This window comes from Triticum aestivum, chromosome 1A, assembly GCF_018294505.1.
Source record: "Triticum aestivum cultivar Chinese Spring chromosome 1A, IWGSC CS RefSeq v2.1, whole genome shotgun sequence".
In the NCBI taxonomy this organism is placed as follows: Eukaryota; Viridiplantae; Streptophyta; class Magnoliopsida; order Poales; family Poaceae; genus Triticum; species Triticum aestivum.
In genome coordinates, this window is record NC_057794.1 from 51,290,168 (window position 1) to 51,313,748 (window position 23,581).

The 23,581-nt window shown below is 45.3% G+C and overlaps 1 long non-coding RNA gene across 1 annotated transcript; it reads right to left on the reverse strand.

Annotated features, from left to right (window-relative positions):
- Positions 1-16,810: 16,810 nt before the first annotated feature.
- LOC123089880 (uncharacterized) lies at positions 16,811-17,238 on the reverse strand. The gene is made up of 2 exons (XR_006442411.1): positions 17,076-17,238; positions 16,811-16,956 (listed from the first exon to the last, which is right to left on the reverse strand). It is a non-coding gene; the product is annotated as an uncharacterized lncRNA (long non-coding RNA).
- Positions 17,239-23,581: the final 6,343 nt, after the last annotated feature.

The following is a 23,581-nucleotide window of genomic DNA, read 5'->3' on the forward strand; positions in this document are numbered from 1 at the left end:
TAGATTTCTGCCGCGTCGGGCCTGTGGAGCCAAGATAAACAGAGTAAGAAACTTAAAAAAGAATAGCTTGTGCCCAGAGGTAAGCGAAAGGGTGCAGCAGCTGCAGTGCATCCGGCAGTTCACGCCGAAGGGAGCAGCAACACTGCCGACCATCATGCTTTGTTGCTCGGGGGAGCCAGGCCGCCTGCCAATTTGAGGACGCCCGGCCCATGGCCGAGTGCTGATGTCGATGATATTCTGAATGTTAGCTGGCCGAGTGAAAAAAGGTGGACCGGCCAGGTGGACCCAGGGGCTGCACGATCGAGTGAGCGCCGTCCGAGCGGACGCCTCATCCAAGTGCATCTGCTGGTCCGAGGGAACCCAAGCTGGGTTGTGATCCAGTCGGTGTGGAGCTAGTTGAGCAGGCCGACGCGGAGTGCTGGGCTGAGAGATGTTGGTGATGTTCGGTGTAGATGTGCCCATGAGCGCATGAGCGTTGACCCGTTTGCTGGAGGCGGTTGGCTCTATCCTGCTTGCAGGCAGACCGGATCCAGCGAGCGTCTGACCTGCAGATCAAGGCCGAGCAGAGAGACGGACTCTTGCTCCAAAACGGATCAAAATTAGCAGTAAATGCCTAGTAATTAGAATTGATTGCCTAGCTAACCAACGCATTGAAGAAGGGAATTACTCCCGACCAGGATCTGCATGCAGGAGGCGTTAGTTAGCGGTAATTAAGTAAGATGTGTTACCGTTCGTGCATGTGAAGGAATTTTCCTTCTTCCACGGGCCATTTATCTCCCTGCCGGTTTATTGCCAGATCGTGTGCTTGTGCCTCGACTGCGGACGTTGCAGCAGGGTAGCAGGGTAGCGGACGCCGGCGGGAGGAGTCGCCGCACATGGGGGGTGAGGCCAGCCCTGACCTGCACCGCGTCGGGCCAGTGCCACCTCCGCGGAAGCCACGGCGGGGCCGCGACGCCTGTAGGAGGACTCGCCTTGTGCGGGTAGTGTGACCGGCCTCCGACAGATGCGCCGTGTGGGGGGCACCGTCCATGCGGCGCCCTGCCGTGCGGGAAGCCGGTCAGTTGGTCGCAGAGACCATGGCCAAGCGGACGACCGGAGGAAGGAGCGGGCCGACGATGATGGAGTCGATGGAGCGGTTGCAGCGGACGTAGACTTCACCGAATATTCATGCGGGAGCCAGATCGTCGATCGAGACTTCATGCAAGAAGAAGAGCAGGTCGTTCCGAAGGGAGTCGCTGCAGCATGCCGCGTCCGGCATCGGGAAGATGAGGCGGTCTTCCTCCACGCCTGGTGCCCTCTCTTCTTCTTACTCTCGATCCATGATCGATCCGGCATGCCCACAGTGTCGAGTAAAAGATGTATCTATACCCTCTTTTTGTGATGCTTCAGAAGCTCGCTGTGGAGATGAACAACATGTGATATATCAAAGAAAATTAAACACAGAAGAATAACAAACCATTGCATCATGGCTCGATAGACGCCATGCCCCACGGTGGGCGCCAACTGTCGTGGTTCTAAGTCTGACAGTAGAATAGGGGTAGTATAACGGAGCATGATCTATCGAGATGCATATGGGTGACACAGTGGTTTTAGCGAGTTCGGGCCTCTCACGGTGGAGATAACAACCCTACGTCTCGTGCTCCGGAGAGGCTTTGTTTTATCTGAGTATATATCCGGAGATTACAATGTGTGTGTAAGCGAGGAACGGATCCCCATGCCTGAGCTAAGTCCTGAGACTAATGGTGAAAAGAGAGAGAGGTGGAAGAAAAGACCCCCCATTGTCTAGTGGTGGGGGGTGGCTTATATAGAGTGCGCCACCTCCTCACCTCCTATGTTACAAAGTGGGGTATGAATGCTATAATGACAGCCCACTATTAAGCCTTCACTATTAGAAAGATGCCGACTGCTTTGCTGCCTGCTGGTCTTCGTATATCCGAGTGAGTCGTACGGTCGAGTGGTGAACTGTCATCCGAGTGGATGGTATGTTGCTTGGTCGAGTGGATAGTATGCTACTTGTCCGAGTGGACAGTGTGTCTGTATGAAATTGACCTGGACCCACATGTTGTGTGGACCCCATGCTTCATGATATTTCGACCCTTCGTGGGCCTACCTGTTATGTATATCCCCAACAGCAGGCTCGCGGCTACTGGCGCAGGTTAGACTCCGAAGACACGCAGTAATTATTTGATTCTCCAGAATGTCTAACCAACCCAGTTGGGCATGAAGGGTTCAACCTGCCAAGAGATCTGATGGAATAGGGCACGCGAGTAGTGCGGAGGGTTTCAGTGAAGTTCGCTGCGAGACTAAATTGTGGTTGACTCATCCTTGGACGCTGTATGAGTACCTTAAAAAGCTTTACAAGTATATTGATGTATGGGCTATGGGTCAGATATCCCTGAGTCGGAGCAATAGATGGACAAACTGTGTTGCACTCATTCACGATGCCACCCATTCCCATTCCCGAGCGAAGTTGCATACTATATGTATCCGAGAAATTGGCTATATTGATGCAAACAATACTAGTGATAGTGGGCAAGCTAGCTACTCCACTGTTGGCCGCAGGAGATACTAGCAAACGCCCAACATTTACCTATATATGTGCGCCGATGAAGTGTCAATTGGGTGGACAAGCGTAATCACACCGGAGAGAATCTAAAAGTCGTACCAAATAGTAGATGGATAGAGGCCAAGAACAACCAACTTAAATTCTGCCCCCTCTTGATTTAACCAGCCAAGTAGCTCCTACTGATCTCATGTCACGAGAGTAGCTCTGGAATTAGTAATCATTCATGCCGTGGTACTGGTTTCTTTGCAGCTGATTTTCTCTGCACAGTGGACGTAAAGATGCTTATTTGGCATTGTAAAGATATCTCCCAGCTCAAGCACATGAATCTGCATGCATGCGAGCGGTACAGTTCTTCTATCCAGTGGTCTTTCGCTACTATCTCCATAGCAAAATAGACGTTTTTGTAGGCTAAAATAGCCTACCAAAACGTTTTACTTTTGGTACAGAGGTAGTACTTGTAAATAATGCCCACCATAAAAAACGTAAAGATAACTATGTTCTTTCAGATAGAAATGCATTAAATCATTTCTATATACAATGTCTGCAACAAATATGGGAGTCACCCGGTTTGCATTGAACTTACGAAACAACTTTGGCCCTGAGATATTCGTCGCATATCGGATCCTATAAATACCATGCTCAGTTAATAGCTTAAGGGCATGTTTGGATCACAGTAGGGAGCAGCCTTACCAATTTTTTTGGCATTGATTGATGGTGTTGGCTTACGTTTTGATGATAACAAGGTTTTTTTTGTATGGCTCCTGTATGAGAGGCTGACATACGGGCTCGACCATGTTGAAACAACCCAACATATAGCAAGCAAGGTGCCCGAAGAATCAACGAAAAAATATTGCCCTTGCTTCTCATGAACATTCTCGTCTTGCAAGGACCAAATTAAAGAACACAATCCAAGTACGTGGGTGGCCGCTGAGGCTGATTTTTTGACATTTTATCATTTTTTTAAGTCATAGATGTAAACATTCAACACATGCATGACAATAATCCCACTTTTTTTATCATGGAAATGGTACTACTATGACAGAGATTCATTTCATTTTTGCAGAATTTTCCCATATGTGTTTTTCCTCTCTCTTTTTTTGTGGCTGAGCTTTTCCTTGTAGTTTCAGACCAAAAATCGAGCTATGCACGCAGAAGCAAAAAAGATAAACTCCCACATGATTACTCAGAAAAAGGAAAAAAAATGACAGACAATGCTCACATTTGGATTGTAGTGTGCACACATGAAGTCTGAGGGTTGACAGTCTTCCTGAAATTAGGCGACTTTTCAGTTTTACGATAGTGGGTGTATAGAAGAAGTGAAGTGTGACTTAGATTGTGTATTGGATGTGGTATACGTATACTCCATATGTCTCTATGCACGTGTTTGTAGTACACCTTAGACACTATATATTGGTGGTAGAGGTTGACTATATTTTTTGTCAGTCTATTTTTATTTTTCCGTCTTTCTTCTTTTTCTTTCTTGTAAATCATTTTGACTTGTTTTCAAGTGTTAAACACCCGTCACCATGCCTCAAGCGTCCGCTCAAACAAGAGCTCCTGTTGGATTATTTACATCATGTGAAAAGCACAGGAAAGCAATCCTTTTTAGAGAAATGGGAGAAGTCCTTTTGATTTTCCTCCCTTTGAAATTCGATTGGAGCAAATGAGAAGACCTAGAGGCATTCTCGTCAGTTTCTTGGGCTCCCACTGAAAATCCATGACTGCCAGCCCTGCCGAGCAAAACCGAAATCCCAATCAACTCGTATATGGATTGTATGGGCTCATTATATCTAGCAGCAACAAGTTCCAAAGTCTATGAGTTGTATGAGATATGGGCTCGACATGTGCGAGAAGCAGCACAAAAGAACAGATCAGTGTTGCGCTTATTCACGATACCACCCATTCCCCGAACAACGTTGCAATTTGCAAATGACAACCGGTGCTAGAGGGCAAGCTAGTAGCTACTCCAATGTTGCGTAAGAGCTATAACAAATATCCAACTTACTTTTATATATGCATCGATATAATTAAGTGGCACATGTGTAGCTACACTGGGAAATCTACAAGCCGTACAAAATAGTAGATGGATAGGAGGCCAACAACATCTAACTTCAATTTTGCGGCCTTTTAGTGCTGCCAACCAAGTAGTACTCTCACATCACAAGAGTAGCTCTCGAATTAGTCATTCGTTCATAATGCTAAACATTTGACCCAATTTACCTACAGTTGGTTTTCTCTGGACATTGGATGTAAAGAAGCACATTTGGTAGAGTAAAGTAATCTCCAACTCAAGCACATGAACCATGCCGACCGAGTAAGCCCATTGCGTGGGGCTCTTTTGATGGCTGGCTAGCGGTGTCGTTGCCAACACAGATGCGGATACTACCGTTGAAATGGGTAATTCATGTTGAACATCTTCTCCGAGTGCATGATTAGGGGAGGTTATTTATCAAGGTGGCCGTGTTTTCTTCGCGATTCCAGCTCCAAGTGCATTCTGGCTGTAATTGTGCCTTGCTCTTTGGTTCTGGCGGCCTGGGATGACATCATGGTATGTCTATGGAAATCTTGTTCCGCTGATATTGCCTTCTACCAGGGAAAGCTCTATTTGGTCTTGCATAACGCTACAGACATTTTCTCCTATGAATTTGAAGAGGATTGCGAGAGAGTGAGGCCCACTGTGTTTCGGAAGTGTCTGATAGAGTTTCGTCCGACGGTTAAGGATTGTCCGGCAAAGATGTGCAACTTGGTGGAATGGCGTAAAACATTACTGGTGGTCATCAGATACATCAGTGGTCACCATGACTGGTTAAATGTTCTTAAAGTTGGAGTGTTTTCCATGGACTTCAGCACAAAACCTCACATATCCACTGAGATGAGTAGATTGGATGGCAATTGTCTCTTCATCAGTTCACCAGAGGTTTCAAACCCAGTCAACGGGATCAAAACTAGGGTAAAGGTTGAATGTTACACGGTTTTGATAGTTTAGGGTTGAAATCTAGGCGGTTGAAGTTCAGGGTTGTTTCCTAGACTTTAGTGACAATTCAACGTTGTAATATGGACTTCTCTCCATCTGTTTGGATAGAGTTTGTGTTCTCTTAGGACCAACTTTTTGGATCTGTTGAGTTTATATGGGTGTGGCATGTTGTTATTCTTGGTTTAATTTTTGTGGAATTGGAATCCTTACTTGGTGATACGTGAACAAACTTTTTGCTGTTTTTCTTGGTTTAATTTCTCGTGGAATTGAAATCGTTTAATCTTTAATGTTGTTTCATAAGCACTAAATTTGGTTTCCTCCTATCACAATGTTTTGCTCCATTAGAAGTCATAAATTATTCCATGTGTACTTGTATTGTCCATGGTGCATTGTTCTTCTCCCTCTAACTACCGTTTTTTGCAGTAGAAGCCATGGATTTGAATAGATTCAGGGTCTTGTATAGGAGAATGATTATGTACAACTAGGGATATCATTTACATGCTAGTTTATTATTTGAAGACAAAGCATGGTATTTCGGATAAATTTACACACTACGGTTTAGATATTTTAGTTAAAACTTGTGTACACTTGTTTCAAATGCACTACTTAAGCTATGAGACAGAAGAAAATACAATGCATGGTTACCGTCTCCCGCGGTAAATAAAATGGCTAAGTTCCAACTGTATTGCCCAAAGAATTGGTATCTTACTTGGTTTGACCGCTTGCAGGCTTACTGCTACTGGCGCAGGTTAGATTCCGACCACACGCGACAGTCTTCAGCCTGCCGAGAGATCCAACCCAGTTGGGCCATGAAGGGTTCAGCCTGCCGAGAGATCCCGATGGAATAGGTCACACGAGTAGTGCAGAGGGTTTCTGTGAAAATCGCCGCGAGACTAAATTGTGGCTAACTCATCCTTGGATGTTGTATGAGTACCTTCAAAAACTTTACAAGTATATGGATGTATGGGCTATAGGTCAGATATCCCCGAGTCAGAGCAGTAGATGGACAAACTGTGTTGCACTCATTCATGATACCACCCATTCCCATTCCCGTTCCCAAGCTATATGTATAGGAGAAATTGGCTATATTGATGCAAACAACTACTAGTGATAGAGGGCAAGCTAGCTATCCATTGTTGGCCTCAAGAGATACTAGCAAACGCCCAGCATTTACCTATATATGTGCGCTGATGAAGTGTCAATTGGGTGGCACAAGTGTAATCGCACCGGAGAGAATATAAAAGTCGTACAAAATAGTAGATATGGATAGATACCAACAACAACCAACTTAAATTCTACCGCCTCTTGATTTAACCAGCCAAGTAGCTCGTACCGATCTCGTGTCACGAGAGTAGCTCTGGAACTAGTAATCATTCATACCATGGTACTGGTTTTTTCTGCAGCTGGTCTTCTCTGGACAGTATGCACTGGTGGAAAAAAGGCCTATGGTCGCGGTTCGCAACTGCCATTAGTCGCGGTTGCGCAACCGCGACCAAATAAGCGCGACTAAAGCCCCCCACCTTTAGTCGCGGCTGCTTAAGAACCGCGACTAACGGCCCGTCCACGTGGGCGCCAGGCGGCCGTCGGGGCGGAGGACCTTTAGTCGCGGTTTTTCTGGCCAACCGCGACTAAAGGCCGCCACAGGTTTAGGGTTTTAGCCCCCCCCTAAACCTGTTTTCTGTTTAATTTGTATTGTTTTATTTCTTTTGTGCTTTATTTTAATTTTGAAGGAGTTTCATATATTCTACGGTACTACATACATGCATATGAATGTACAATTTCAAATAAATTTGAAATTAGAACCAAAAAGAATTCAAGAGGAATATACAATATATATTCAATATCATCGGATGACCATATACAATTTTGAACAAGTTTCCATACATGATTTAATGCATATAAAGTTCTACGTCCTCGTAATAGTGTTCTCCTTTAGGATGGAGGACTTCCCTGCTGAACCATCCAGCTAGTTCCTCTTGAAGTGGTCGGAAGCGAGCTTCTGGACTAAGCATCCACCGGAGGTTATTCCTCTGAGCATTGGTATCACTCGGAACCCGCTCAGAGGTGTATCTCCGGATCATCTCACAGACATAGTATCCACATAGATTGGTCTCCGGTGGCTGAATATCCCCAGCATTCTTAGCCACTGACCTTTTGAATTCTAGCTCTTTTTTGAATTCACCGACCTTTGTATCTACGAACCGTCTCCAAACCCTACGAGGCAAAGAAAATTAAATGAACAAGAGAGTTATTAGTTACTTGATATTAGGAAATGAACGAAATAGGCCGATCGATATAGAGCGCAAATGAATGAAAATAATTACTTCTGCAGCATTCTTCTCATGCCGCCCCAAAGCTTTGGATCCATATTCACAGAGTCGTGGACGAGACATTCTGAGGTGTTAACTTTAATTACTAGCAGAATCCAGTGGAACCTGCGGACACGATACATGCACAGTACGTCATGCATAACTCATCGATTAGCCGGCCACATACCATGCATGGAGTAAACAAAAGAGAATGTGCTCAAGACAGAAACACTCACCCAAAATGGTAAGGAAATAGAATATCACTTTTGAGTTCCTGCTTTGTAAGAAACTGCCACAGGTCTGCCTCCACGTCGGCGGGGTGACGCTCCAACACATGTCCATTAACGATGTGTGGGTCAATGAACCCAATATCACTTTTGTTAATTATCAAGTTTTAAGTTATTTACCGTTTTTGTTAAACTAAGTTATTTACCGTTTTTGTTAATTATCAAATTTTACCGTTTTTTTGTTAATTAACTAGTTAAAAAATTCTCTCTCTCTCTCTCTCTGCTCTCTCTCTCTCTCTCTCTCTGCTCTCTCTCTCTCTCTCTCTCTCTGCTCTCTGCTCTCTCTCTCTCTCTGCTCTCTCTCTCTCTCTTTCTCGATCATCGCTCTTTCTCTCTGCTCTCTGCTCTCTCTCTCTCTGCTCTCTCTCTGCTCTCTCTCTCTCTCTCGATCAACGCCGGCGGCCCGAGGATGGAGGGGCGGCGTTGAGGGCGGCGAGGCCGACCGCCGGCGTTGAGGGCAGCGAGGCGGCGCGGTGGGCGAGGGAGGTCGGCGGGCGGCGTACTAGGGCGAAAGGGGGCGGCGAGCGCCGTACGTGGGCGAGAGGGGGCGGCGGGCGACGGCGGGCGGCGTCGAGGGCGCGGGCGACGGCGGGCGGCGTCGAGGGCGAGGTCGACGGCGGGCGGCGTCGAGGGCGAGGGCGGCAGGCCTTCGGCGCGGCAGAGAACGAGCAGAGAAATGGAGGCGACGGGTCGGGCGGTTGTATTTATAGCCCCCCACCTTTAGTCGCGGTTGGGGAGGCGAGCCGCGACTAAAGGTAACCTTTAGTCGCGGTTGGGGAGGCGACCCGCGACTAAAGGGTAACCTTTAGTCGCGGTTGGGGAGGCGACCCGCGACTAAAGGACTTTTTTGGCGGGCCCGCGAGCAACCACCTTTAGTCGCGGTTGGGCAGGCCAACCGCGACTAAAGGTATTTTCCAAATACTTTTTCTTTTTCAAAATCTTAAAAATACAAATAATATATCAAAAAATTCAGAAAAAAATAACTAATTCAATTCAATATGTTAAAAACACAAATATTATATCAAAAAATTCAGAAAAAAAAACTAATTCAATTCAAAATTCTAAAAATACAAATAATATATCAAAAAATTAAGAAAAATAAAACTAATTCAATTCAATATGTTAAAAATACAAATAATATATCAAAAAATTCAGAAAAATAAAACTAATTCAATTCAAAATTCTAAAAATACAAATAATATATCAAAAAATTAAGAAAAATAAAACTAATTCAATTCAATATGTTAAAAATACAAATAATATATCAAAAAATTTAGAAAAATAAAACTAATTCAATTCAAAATTCTAAAAATACAAATAATATATCAAAAAATTCAGAAAAATAAAACTAATTCAATTCAAAATTCTAAAAATACAAATAATATATCAAAAAATTCAGAACAATAAAACTAATTCAATTCAAAATTCTAAAAATACAAATAATATATCAAAAAATTAAGAAAAATAAAACTAATTCAATTCAAAATGTTAAAAATACAAATAATATATCAAAAAATTCAGAAAAATAAAACTAATTCAATTCAAAATTCTAAAAATACAAATAATATATCAAAAAATTCAGAAAAATAAAACTAATTCAATTCAAAATTCTAAAAATGCAAATAATATATCAAAAAATTCAGAAAAATAAAACTAATTCAATTCAAAATAATATACCAGAGGCCGGTCGTCGGCTATGGTGGTACGGCCGGACTCTGCAGAGCGTCATGGACTACATCACTCCAAATTAGTCACGGTTGTCCTGGCCAACCGCGACTAAAGGTGCCCGAAGGCCTTTAGTCGCGGTTGTCCTGGCCAACCGCGACTAAAGACCCTCACGTGCGCCAGCTGGCCACCGAGCGCCCTGGGCCCAGGCCTTTGGTCGCGGTTCACCTCCAGAACCGCGACTAAAGATCCCATTAGTCGCGGTTCCTACAGCTTCGCGACTTATGGGGCTGGACGGAAGCCTGTTTTTCCACCAGTGATGTAAAGATGCTCATTATTTGGCATTTGTAAAGATATCTCCAACTCAAGCACATGAATCCGCATGCATGGGAGGGGTACAGTTTACCTGCCTCTTTCCACTAGGGCGAGTAATATTAGATGATCAAGAGGCCAGGCTACTCTTCCGCTACTTGTGATTTAATACCCACTGTAAAAAACATAAACATAACTATGTTCCTTCAAATAGAAATGGATTAAATCATCTCTATGTATAACGTCTACAACGAACATGTGAGTCACCGGTTTCCATTGAACTTATGAAACAACTTTGGCCCCAAGATATTTGTTGCATATCAGATCTTATCAAAAAAAATAGAAAAGGAAGATGACATCGGCCTCTACATCTGGGCGACGCATACGACCACTTTATTAATTATTCTCACAAGACTTTATAAAGTCATACAACAGTAAGACTAAAGACGCCCTCTAAGCAACAAACTGTCGCTACACCTATCCAGTTGATGAAGGGGCGCAGATAGCCTGGGCCTAATACCAAACAAACATCGCAGCCAAGCCTAACATCTAAGACCTGAGACCCCAACCTAGCCACTTGCCGAGTCTGGGGCACACACAGGTCCGGCGTGCTCTCAGAGGCCGCCGCCGCCAACTGCCACCGCTCCATCTTCAGACCTGTACTGATGCATCAACCTTGCTCGGTCTAGCTATCGTCGACGCCACCACGGCGCCCAACGGCACCTCCTCCCTGCGCGCAAACAGCTGAGCACGTCGCGGTTGCCACTGATACACCTCAGCGCCATGCTGCCAAGTACCACCAGCCGACACAGCGTGAAGTCCTTGGAAGATCTGTGGTGCGTAGCACCTGCCGACCAGGCATGACTAGCACATGTCGGTCAGGCATGACTTGACATCTCCACCGAAGCTCCGTGCAAGACGAAACCGCTCCACCTCCTGCCTCTGACTTCCAGCGCTGCTCCACAAACGATGCTCCTAAGAGAGAAACGACACCGTAGTGCCGCCATCGTCTGATCTGGCACACCAGATACTAGAGTTTCCACCGGAGCAGCACGAGTAAGTCGACAATAGTTACACGACGATGCCTCCATCAAGGTAACGGCGAAAACGCCGCCATCGCCTACCGTCGGCTCGGTTTTCACAGGCAACCATGTTTCCCCGACTCGTAGCCGGGACTAGATGACGGATCTGGAGATCCGACCACCCAGCATCAGGCCGACCACCTCCGACGGAGGAGATGACCACCACCGCCATGTCCCGCCTCCATGCCGAGAAGGGCCGTCGCACTCCACTGCCGTCAGTAGCTGCACATCAATAGCACAGCCACCAATAGCACATCACGAGCACCCCGGGGATGCCACCCCGACCTGCCTCGGCGCCGATCCAGAAGGCCGAGCGCAAGCAACAAGACGAATCCGGCGAGCAACCAGCAAAACCGCATACATGACGGATGCCAGCCCAAAGGGGATCTCGCCCGACTCTGCCTAGCACAGGTGCCACCGCCCCCGCGTCGTCCAGATCCGGCAGATCGACCACCGGCCGCCGTAACCATCACCAACACGCAACCCGCCTCGTGCAGCCCTCCACGCCCGCCCCCGTGGCAGCCCAGCGTCGTCGCGCCCCGCACAGCGTCGCGTTCCGCCCAGGGTAGATCGCCCCACGGCGATCCAGCCTCGCGAAAAGGATAAAGCGCCCCGCCGTCGCCCATGCCGAGCGGGCTTCGCCCGCCGGCACGCCCTGGCGGCAGCGAGGGGAGGGATGGGGAGAAGGTCGCGGTTCGGCGGCGGCTAGGGTTTCCTCCCCTGCCGCCCGTGGGACCGCCAGAGATTGGGACTTAATTAATAGCTTCCGTGGCAAACGCCACAAAATCAACCACAACATACCCTAAAAAAAAATCAACCACGACATAAAGGAGCGACAGCAAGCCTGAACCTTTTGCCTTACCGTGCCAAGCCTGATGCCAGAGGAGACCTCTCGTGGAGCCCCTTCCTCTCTACTCTGAACTTGTAATCTGTCAAACTTTTGCTCTTGCAAAAATGTTTTGGCGGTAGCATGTGTATCCCTGTACTTTGGGTTCTTCTGTTGCTTTTTTCAGTGGAATGAGAAATATATTCAGATAGGGCAGGTTGTCCCTCCGGTGATTTCCTCAAAAAAGAAAAGGCTGGGCCATGTTTGGATCACAATAGCGAGCAGCCCTAGCAAAATTTTTGCGTTTGTTTTTACGGGAAAAAACTTCCAATCTATTCATCTTCAATAGTGGTAGTACAACGAACACTAAAAATAATAATAAATTTGTTTGCGTTGATTGACGGTGTTGGATTGTGTTTGGATGGAAATCAGCATTTTTGTATGGCTCTAGAGAGGCTGACATCTGGACTCGACCAGGTCGAAACTACCAAACTTATACATGTGAGGTACAACTCATCCGAGCAATCAGCGAAAAATTCTCGCCCTTACTTCTCACGAACATTCTTGTCATGAAAGGCACAAAGAACGACATCCAAGTACGCAGGCAGCCCTCCGAGGATGATTTTCAACATTTTATCATTATTTTTAGTCATAGATGTAAAAAGTCAACACATGCATGACAATATTCTCACTTTTTTTTTTGTAATGGAAGTGATGACAGAATTTCATTTGCTTTGCAGAATTGTCATGGATGTGTATTTTTCCTGTAGTAAATCTAACTTCAAACCAAAATTCAAGCTATACATGCATAACCAAAAAGATAGACTCCCATATGATTACTCAGAAAAAAAAATGAAGACACTGTTCACAGTTGTATTTTTTAGCATGCGCACATGACGTCTGAGGGTTGTCAGACTTCTGAAATGAGGCAACTTTTGAGTTTTAGGTCAGTGGGGGCATAGAAAAAGTGTCAGTTGGAGTGTTCACTGAGTGTGGTGCGTGTATTTGCACGACACCTTCTCATCAGACGCCATATATTAGTCTTAGATTAGAGGTTACCATATTTTTTTATTACTCAACATTTATTTTGTCTTGTTTATTTTTGCAGTAAATCATTTTGATTTTTAAGTGTTAAGACACCCACGGGAAAGCAATTTTTTTGACACAATACAGACGCAGATGCCCATACATACACACATACACTCATTCCTATGAATGCACATACACATCATACGCCTATGAGCATCTTCGATGGACTGTGCTGACGCATCATCTCGAGATTGACAAAGTGGTCACAGAGGAATGAGAGAGGTCGCTTTGAGTTTTTACTGGATAGTTTATGATTCGGAGATGAGCATGGTGTTTGGGATGGATATATAAGCCCTAACTTGTGTACACTAGTTTATTTGTTTTACAACCTTTTTTTAGTGTACACTAGTTTTAAATGCACTACTTGAGCTATTGTACTCCTATGAGAGAAAAATATATGAGACGTGCTTCCCCTCTCCAACGGTAAATAAAATTGATAAGCCCCAATTATATTGCACAAAGAAGTTCTTTGTGTGTACGAGGCTCTGAGGCAATCGTAAACCCTAGCCGCCTCCCACCCACCGCCAAGGCGTGACGGCAGTGGGGAGGACCGGTCGAGGGACAACTTGTTGGGAAAGTTTTGGAGGACTTGGAGGGATGATGCGGTCCGAGCAGGAGATTATGTTTCGAGCCTCTATCAGGCGGTGCTCGGCGGTTATGTTGGTGAATCCGATGACAACCAGACGGATCCAGTGTGGTGAGCTTCTATGGCGACCCGGCCTAGCTAGGCCACCGAAGAAGATGGTGGCAGTGCATGACCCTGGATGATGATGAGTTCGATCTCAGATCCAGACTTGGTGTACATTGGCGTGGAAAATTTGTCTCAGCGGTTTGTTTTGTTTGCCGATTGTGCCTTGTTCGCCGCGAAGCACTGTCGACAACATTACCTCGTTGTGGTAAACCCGTGGTTACTGAGTGGTACTCTTGAGTATATTAGTTTGCCGAGTGCCCACGGTTTGGCTCACAACGAAAAGCCGGAAACCTGGCGCCAGGGAAATTCCAGTAGTGAGAAGAGAGCACTAATAAATTGTGTATGGTACGGAACCAAGCTCCTCCAGAATCCATTCTGGGAGTTGTATCGGATGAGATTCCTGAACTCTTTTAATTAAGAGTTAAGCTTGAGTTAAAAAAAGTAGTAGACAAATGATTATGTACTTTAGAGATACCGTTTCCTGGCTAGTCTGTGATTTGAAGACGAAACATTGTGTTTCATACGGATATATACACTCTAATTTAGACATTTAGTTAAGAGTATACTAATTTTTTTTTAGAATTTTCATAGAATCGTGTGGACTAGTTTCAAATGCACTTCTTAAGCTATGGTATTCCTATGTGACAGAAAAATAAATAACATATGCTTCCTGTCCCCAACAGTAAATAAATTTGGTAAACTCCAATTATATTGCACAAAGAAGTTTTAGCCCACATTGTTTGCCCACTTACAGGCTTTGCAGCTCACTTGGATTCAGCACAACTGTTATCTGATCTTTTAACCTGTCTAAACTAACAGGGCCATGGGGAGTTCACCCTGCCGAGAGATTCCGACGGACAAGATCCAACGAGCGGTGTATAGGGGAATCCACCAAATTCGTTGTGAAACCAAATTGCCTTCAACCCATCTTTGGACACTTTATGGACTCATTATCTACCTTAAAAAGCTCGAGAAGTATATGGCCATATGGGCTATTGCCTTGACATGACAGGGTTGTAGCAACCAGTTCATACATTGTGTTGCCCTCATTCATGATCCCACCCATTCCCAAACAAAGTTGCATACTATACACGTGTATGAGAAATTGGTGGGATTGACAAACAATTCTACTAGCTAGTGATAGAGGGCAAGCTAGCTACTCCAACGTTGGGCACAAGAGCTAGAAAACATCCAGCACTACTTATATATGTGATGCACCGATCAATGAAGTGTGAATTAAGTGGCACAAGTGTAACCGCATTAGAGAATCTAAAAGTCATACTAAATAGTAGATGGATAGAGTCCAACAACAACCAACTTAAATTATGCCGCCCCTCCATGTAACCAACCAAGTAGCTCGTGTGGAACTCACGTCACATGAGTAGCTCTGGAGTTATTAGTAATTCATTCAAGCTATGGTACTGGTTTGCGGTGATCTATCTACAACTGGTCTTCTCTCAAAGTGGACTTAAAGATGTTCATTTGGCAATGCCAACATATCTCCAACCCAAGCACATGAATCAGCTGCTGGTATGCACGCAATACATTTTAGCAGGTTCTTTCCACTAGGGTTAGCAATCTCCCAATGGGATTTTCCCTAAAAGGCTAGACTTATGCCTGATTACTTACGGGGATCCTACCTACTTTCGAAAAGAAAACGGGGATCCTACGAACCCCTTCCAATTTTCTAACTATACACCCTGAATTTCAGGGTGTGGGCCGACCTCACCCTCCTATATTTCCAGTCAGCTAGTGCCACGGCACCCTGTAGGTTGGTTTAGATTTCCGGTGGATCCAACTAGATTTGACCTACTTTCGTCGTCTTCAGAATTCCTACATGTCATTACCTGTGTTCACTTCCATGGGGTGGCGATTTGCTTCGCATATCTTCCTGACCTGCATCGACGACTTCTCAGCCGCTAATTATATAAGCTCCCGGGTTTAAAAAAGTTTACTCCGCCAAGGCGGAGGCCCAAAGGTGGCATCGAGCTTTGCTCACAGTGCGTTGTCGATGGATGCGGGGGGAGAAGACTTTCGCATGCTCAAGGCTTTGATTGTAATTTTACTTTCCTATTTGGGTGTGTTTGTAAGGTCATGGGATTATTAATATTTGACTTTAGGCCTTTTCACAAAAAAAAACCTTGGTTTGCCGGCTTGCAGGCTTTTTGTAGCTACAAGTACCAGCTTAGATTTGGGTTCACTCAACAGCTATTTGATCATTCAACCTTTCTAATCCAATTGGGCCAGCAGGGTTCAGCCTGTCAAGAGATTCCGACAGAACATATCCAGTGAGTCGTGTGGAGGGGAATCGGCCAAAAAAATTGAGGGGTTGTAAGTTGTAACCATTTTATTCAACCAAAAGGGAGTTCAAGATTACAGCAATATCAGGTAAACCTTGCGACCACACATATATGCCAGGATCAAGCGAGGCAGCAACCTTTTCCAGGTTGTGTGCTTCAAAGTTCCACTTCCTAGTTTCATGCTCCATCTTGATCACTTCAAAAATCTCCTGTGGAGCATGAACCAACTTGTGGTTGGGATAGTTAAGTGGACAGTGATATCCCCGGTCCATTAGGGTTCAAGTCCCGGTGCTCGCATTTATCCTGAATTTATTTCAGAATTTTCAGCGATACGCTTTCAGTGAAAGAGTGTATGCGTATTTATATGAGCGCTTGCGTCTGTATTGTGTTAAAAAAATCTTGTCTTGCACGGAGCTCCGGTGGATGGATTCAGATGCTTCATTATAGATCGAACAATTAATAACGATTTGCACTACTGATGTGCCTAAATATATATGCTCCTTCGTCATCTCGGCACAGATAGGCAAGTGCTCCCTTCTCATGGTTCCTAGAGACTGAAGCATCTATGTTAATCTTTGTGAAACTATCTGAAGGTGGCTTTCAGCGCTTGGCTTTTGCCATACAAATAGCTGGCTTCGCAGACACCGAGCATTCAGGGATTAAGGCTAGATCGCTTAAATATTTCTGAATAAAAACATATGGTCGACACTGGGGACTGATATTCTTGTTCCTTGTTCCTTGATTGTTGTGCCAAGCCCACCATATCGCCCATAGACTGACCAACACCTCCGTAAATTCATCATCCTTGAGAAACTCCAACTGAGATCGAGTAGCCGTAGCTTCGCATCTGGGTGCCTGCAGGCAATCAAATTCTCAACCAAACCTTCATTAAGTAGGGACAAATCCTACAAATTTGTTGCGAAACTAAGCTGCGGCCAACTCATATTTGGACACCAGATGGACTCATCATCTACCTTAAAAGGCTCCAGAAGTATATGGTCATATGGGCTATTGGCTTGGCATTCTAGATTGGTAGCGACCACCGAAGAAATTGTGTCACACTCATTCACGATACCACCCATTCCCAAACAAAGTCAGCACACTACACATGTATATGAGAAATTGGTGAGACTGACAAACAACTCTACTAGTGATAGAGGGCAAGCTAGCTACAAAACATCTAGCGTATACTTATATATGTGCACCGATGCAAGTGCCCATCAAGTGGCACATGTGTAGCTGCACTGTAGAATCTAAAAGTCGTACCAAATAATAGGTGGACAGAGGACAACAACCAACTTAAATTTTGCCACCACTTTGATGTAAACAGCCAAGTAGCTCGTATTGATCTCACATCATGGGAGTAGCTCTGGAGTTTTTTTGAAACTCAGCCCCTGAGAATCTCGATTTCTTAAAAAAGCAAAAGAAAGTTGTCCAGTTAATTTACGGAAAACCGAATTAAAACCGTTACAACACGTCCACAAAGAAGGGCACCCCGGCCGACCTGACACCTACAAGACCCACACACACCACCGAGGCAAGGACACCGTCGAGGTTGCTTGCAATGTCATCGTCATCACCTCTCCTCGAGCAAGCGACTCCGACTTCGTCGCAGACGACCCGTCAAGGCCTCTCCAAACGAACGACACACAGGAACCATGTTGGCCTAAGCCACAAAATCGGCTGGCGACGACGAGGACCAGACATCTCCGACTTTGATGACGAGCATCACATGAGAAAAGGAGCACGCTTGGCGCCAACAGAGACCGAATTGCCCATCGCATGGCATCGTTGCCGCCGTGTCGCCCCGCAACACCGCAGCTCCGACTTCATGCTCAGAAGCAAGCCGACTGTCGAGGAACAAAGACCAGCCACAACCCTGCACATCTAGCCATCATTATCGTTGCCGCACAAGTCGCGGCGCCAGAACCTCCACACTGCCAGTCGGGCACCTGCCGACCGCAACACCGTGTGCGTCTAGCACATGAGGAGCACGAACTGAACCCCTAGATCTTCAAGACGACGCCCCAAAGGAGGAAGCGTCGATGTCGACGCCGTCACCCGGCCCGACTGAGCCTTAGGCTTTCACCCACAGACCTGAGACCGAAGGTGTGTAGGGGATGAACTCCACAGCGGCGCCTCCAAGAAGGTGAAACGACGTCCATGGACGCCAACGCTACCGGCTGGTAAAAACCAAGCGAGCTTTCGCTCAGAGCACCACCCAACACCACACCCACACGCACCGCATCTCCGCTAGCCCGCAGACCTCCCATGACGTCGCTGCGCCGACCACACATGAGAGCCACCTCAAACCTCCAGCGCCCACCACTGCACAGAGACCACCAAACTTCCAGGAGGTGGGCTGTCACCCCGCCCTCACACGCCGGAAGGACGCCAAGCCGAAGCCATCCAACCCGTCGGCGCTGCAGCCCCGAGCAGGCGGGTGCCCTAGCAGCCCGCCGGCGGAAGCACCGCCCGGGAAGCCATAGGGAGGCCGCCACACTGCGCAGCCGAGGGGGCCGGACCTCCCCCACCAGAAGACCGGCAGCCGCGCCGCCCGCACTGCCACGACTGCCGACGAGAGCTCACACAGGACCACCATCCCGCTGCCCAAACCGTCACGCAGTAATCCATTCAAGCCATGGTACAGATTTCTGATGATTTATCTACAGCTGATCCTCACTCGAAGTGGACGTAACGAAAATATATAATAGAGCACATGCACCCAGGCCCTTTCTATCTAGCCATCCATTCTGCGCTTCGCGATTCGTGCAAACACATTTCTCTTTTTTGTTTCTCTCGCATAAAACATGTTTTGAAGTTCAAACCTTTGCAGCGTGGCAAAGCTTTCTATCTAGAATCTAGGATAAATCTTTCAGATTTTTTGGTCAAAAATAAATATACAAAAACTGTTTTTTAGATTTAAAAATCATTTTTTGTATATTTATTTTTGACCAAAAAATCTGAAAGATTTATCCTAGATTTTAGATAGAAAGCTTTGCCACGCTGCAAATGTTTGAATTTCAAAACATGTTTTATGCGAGAGAAACAAAAAAGAGAAAATTTCAGATAAAAAGTTAGTTATGTTGCACAGATCTTAAAACAATATTGGACAGGTAGGATAGCAGGGCCCGGGTGCAGATGTTCTAAAAATCCACGTCCGTGGATGTAAAGAACATGAATCAGCCTACATGTACGCGAAACATTTTACTTGGTTCTTTCCACTAGCAATGTTAGATGATCAACGGGTTAAGCTAGTCTTCCGCAGTTCCGCTAGTCATAAACTAATCCCCATTGTGGAAAACGCAAAGATAAATATGTTCCTTCAATTAGAAATAGATTAAATTACTTTTGTATATAAGCGTACAACAAACACGGGAGTTACTCGGTTTTGTTCAACTTACCAAACAACTTTGGCCCGCAGAGCGCAAAGTGGGAAGACGACTTTTCACTCGATGAACACTAGAATTTGATCCAACACACTCTGTTATCGGGTCAACCTGATTATTAGTCCAGATGAACCTTGCACCAACTCATGGGATCTCTCTAAGGGCCACCCAGGCAATGCAATCATTGAATAACCGCATTCAACGAAGGTTCCATTTGCCGAGCTTTTATCCTCGTGTGAGTCTATTCATTTCTTTTTCCGTTCTTTTCACAATTATAAAGCCTGGATACCTTCCGGCAGCATCAGATTGCAGCTTCTGACCCTGTGTCTCACAATCGAGGGGTAAACTGCAAGGAGATGCAAAAAATCCCGAAACAGCATACATAATTCAATGTATAATTCAATGTATAATTGAAGGATTGAGAAGAGAAAACGTGTTGTAAGAATAATGGGAGTAGTGGGAGCGCTTATTGACAAGAAAGAAAGAGACAAACATAACATGGCGAAATGAAATTGATCGGAGTGTTGTGTTCAGGACATCGCTAGCTTCAACAGGTCAACATAGCATACAAAACTAGAGTGCTTCCTCATTCAATAGGTTCTTCTGAAAAGAATTTGACTGGATTGCTGCGTAACGTATTGTAAGGAAGAGTGAGTTAACCATACGGATGGAAAGATGCACTTGCAACATGATGCCGGCTAACGAACTAAGCGTGCGTGAGCGGCGACTTGATGGCGAATGGGTGTGCGGGGCGAGTGGCAACCTTGCAACCTTGGGGCACGCGCCGGAGTGCGAGGAGTAACCCCAGTGGGGCTGGACATGCAGGGATAGGCGGGGGCGCCAGAGCAATCGGCCACGGTGACCTCACGATCCATGGCGTCGCCCGGGGAGATGATTCAACTCCGTCGATCGAAACATAATTTTGTTATTTGCCACAGGGGAAGTTCGGTCGTTTCACCAGCCTGTAATTGTTGTGATACAAAAAAAGGAACGAAAGAGGAGCTAGTGGCATGCTAATCAAGGCGAGTTGACGCCTTGACTATCACAGGATCACGGCAACCAATGATTTCACGATGCCACCCATTCCCAAAGTTGCATAGCACTATACATGTATATGAGTTAATGGCGAGATTGAAACGTCGACAACTCTACCAGCGGCAGAGGGCAAGCTAGCTAATACTCCAATGTTGGGCACAAGAGCCACCCGATGCCCAACATTTACTTATATATGTGCACATTAAGTAGCACGAGCGTAACCGCATTTGAGAATCTAAAGGATGTATCAAATGGTAAATGAATGGAGGACAGCAACAACAACCAACTTCAATTTTGCCTCCCATTGATGGACCGAGCCAATCTAGTACCAGTTCCACGTGTCCTATTCCTTAATCTTCCACACCAACATCGCCAACGGCCGCTGCCGCAAGCCATGGCTCTTCTTCTTCTTTGGCGGCGGCAGGTCACACATGGATATGGAGTTTGGCACACTGGTGGATGTTTAGGGGGTTGTGCAGTCTTGTTTCGGTCGCAGCACCGATCTGACGATGGCCCCGCGTCGATTCGGCACCAGCGACCCTCGACAGCCGGATCCGGTCATTCGGGACCACTGGGGCGACGGTCGATTGGAAAAAGGCTTGTGGGGGAATCGAGGTCTGGGTGTGGGAAGGGAGCCGACGGGGGCTGCGAGGTGGCTTTGAGCAGCGCCGCAGTGCGAGCGGAGGGAGGGCGGCGGGGGAGGGCCGGTGTGGGGTAGAAGGGCCAAATTTATACTGAGACGACTGCGGTCACTCAAATATAAGTGTAAGCCGACACACCGCTTAAAATTTTGCATGAGTTATTAAACCAAATAAGGGTTTGGCTAGGTTCAATTTAACTCCTCAGAACGAAAAACTAAAGGAGTTATGTGGTTTTGAGGGGGTCAACTAGAGATGCTCTAACTCTATAGTTTCTTGATTTCTACTCTAAAGCATTTTCCCTACAAGTCATGTTCCAATAAATCTCTCTATGAACTGAAGCAAGCTCCGAGAGCATGGTACTCTCATTTGAGCTCAAAATTGCAAACTCTTGGTTTTGTTGTATCCAAGTCTTATACATCACTATTTATTTACAATAAATTGAAGTCATCCATATTTGTGCTTATATATGCTGATGACATCATTTTTACAAGGTCGTCCAATGAATCAGTGGTTGCTCTGTTAAAAGATTTGAAGTCGGAGTTTGCTCTCAAGGACTTAGGAGACTTACATTATTTCCTTGGTATTGAGGTCAAGAAAAAAGGTCGTCTTCACCTATATCAAGAAAAGTATGCACTTGATCTTCTGAGTAGAACTGGATTAAAACTGCAAACCTTCATCAACACCACTATCCAATTCAGAGAAACTTTCCCTTACAAAAGGAAAACCTTTAAATCAAGAGGATGGTACCAAATACAAGAGTTGGTAGGTGAACTTCAGTACTTGACATTCACTAGGCCTAATATTTCTTTTGCTGTGAATAAGGTCTGGCAGTTTCTTCATGTACCAACTACTTCTCACCGAACTGCTGCCAAACGCATATTGAGATATGTGATAAACACATTAAGTGTTGGCCTAACCTTTAGTAAATCAACATCCACTCTTGTCAGTGCTTTTTCTGATTTTGTCTGGCATGTTGCCTGGATGATAGAAGGTCAACTGGTGTGTTTGTGATTTTCTTTGAGTCAAACTTGATATCTTGGTGTGGAAGCAAACCAGCAACATTTTCATGATCAAGCACTGAGGCAGAATATAAGGCATTGGCGAATGCAACAATAGAAATCATTTGGGTGAAGTCCATGTTGAGAGAACTTGGAATAATTAGTACTCAAACTCCATGTCTCTGGTGTGACAACCTTGGTGACACATACTTATCAGCTAATCCTGTTTTTTATGCAAGGATCAAGCATATTGAAATTGATTATCACTTTGTAAGGGAAAGAGTTGCGAGCAAGGAATTGGAGATCATATTTGTTCACTCAAGGGATCAAGTTCCAGATGGCTTTACAAAGGCCTTATCCATGAAATTATTTGAAGAGTTTAAGCATGATCTTAACTTAGGAAAGTTATGATTATGGGAGGGTGTTAAATAGGCAGGTTGTTGGCATTAGCCACACCATGACTTGTGCGTCACATTTTGTTAGGATAGAGATAGATTCTCTTTTGTTTACATCTATTTTTTACCTCCATCTCTCCCTCATGTAAATATCTTTCGGTTACCTCAACCAAACTAGCCTGTACTCCACCCATACAATCAATATATACACATGCGGCCCCCTATGTTGGGGGTAGAGACGATTCAGCACTTTTGACCGTTCTGATTTTTTACTAGCTAGTTGTGATTTCGAGATGAGCATGGTGTTTTGGATGGATATATACACTCTAATTTAGTCATTTATTAGTTAAAAACTGTGTACACTAGTTTATGTTTTTACAACCTCTTTTTGTAGAATCGTGTACACTAGTTTAAATGCACTACTTAAGCTAATGTACTCATATGTGACAGAAAAATATATAACACATGCTTCCTGTCTCCCACCGTAATTAAAATTGGTAAGTTCCAATTGTATTGTACAAAGAAGTTCTTGGTTTGCCCACCTGCAGGCTTTGTAGCTACAAGTACCAACTTAGACTTGGGTTGCACTCAACCAAGAAAGTGGCTATTGCCATTCTCCAAAACACGATCAAAGAGAAAACTACCTTCTGGAGGCTTCGGGGAAAAGTTAGGGCAACTGTGGAAGGGGGTGAAAATTCTAAATACTTTAACTAATAATGTACACGATTAGCTTAAGTAAACAATCCGCGGAGCTTGGACAAGAATTTCGCAACCTCTGCCTCTCAACGCCTGCAGAAGAAAACAATCCACTCTCTCACATAATGGACAACAATTCTTCTGGCACGATCAAAAAGCTGCCCACTCTCTCACATATATTGTTGCCTAGAACTTTTCGCTATCTAATTAACCTCTACCCCAACCTTACCTTTGGCCTCTTTGCCCTTGATGACACCTTCTCTGAAACAAAGATCACAGAGTCCTTCATTCATATGACCCCCTCGCTAGCCCCGGTCCAGATGGCT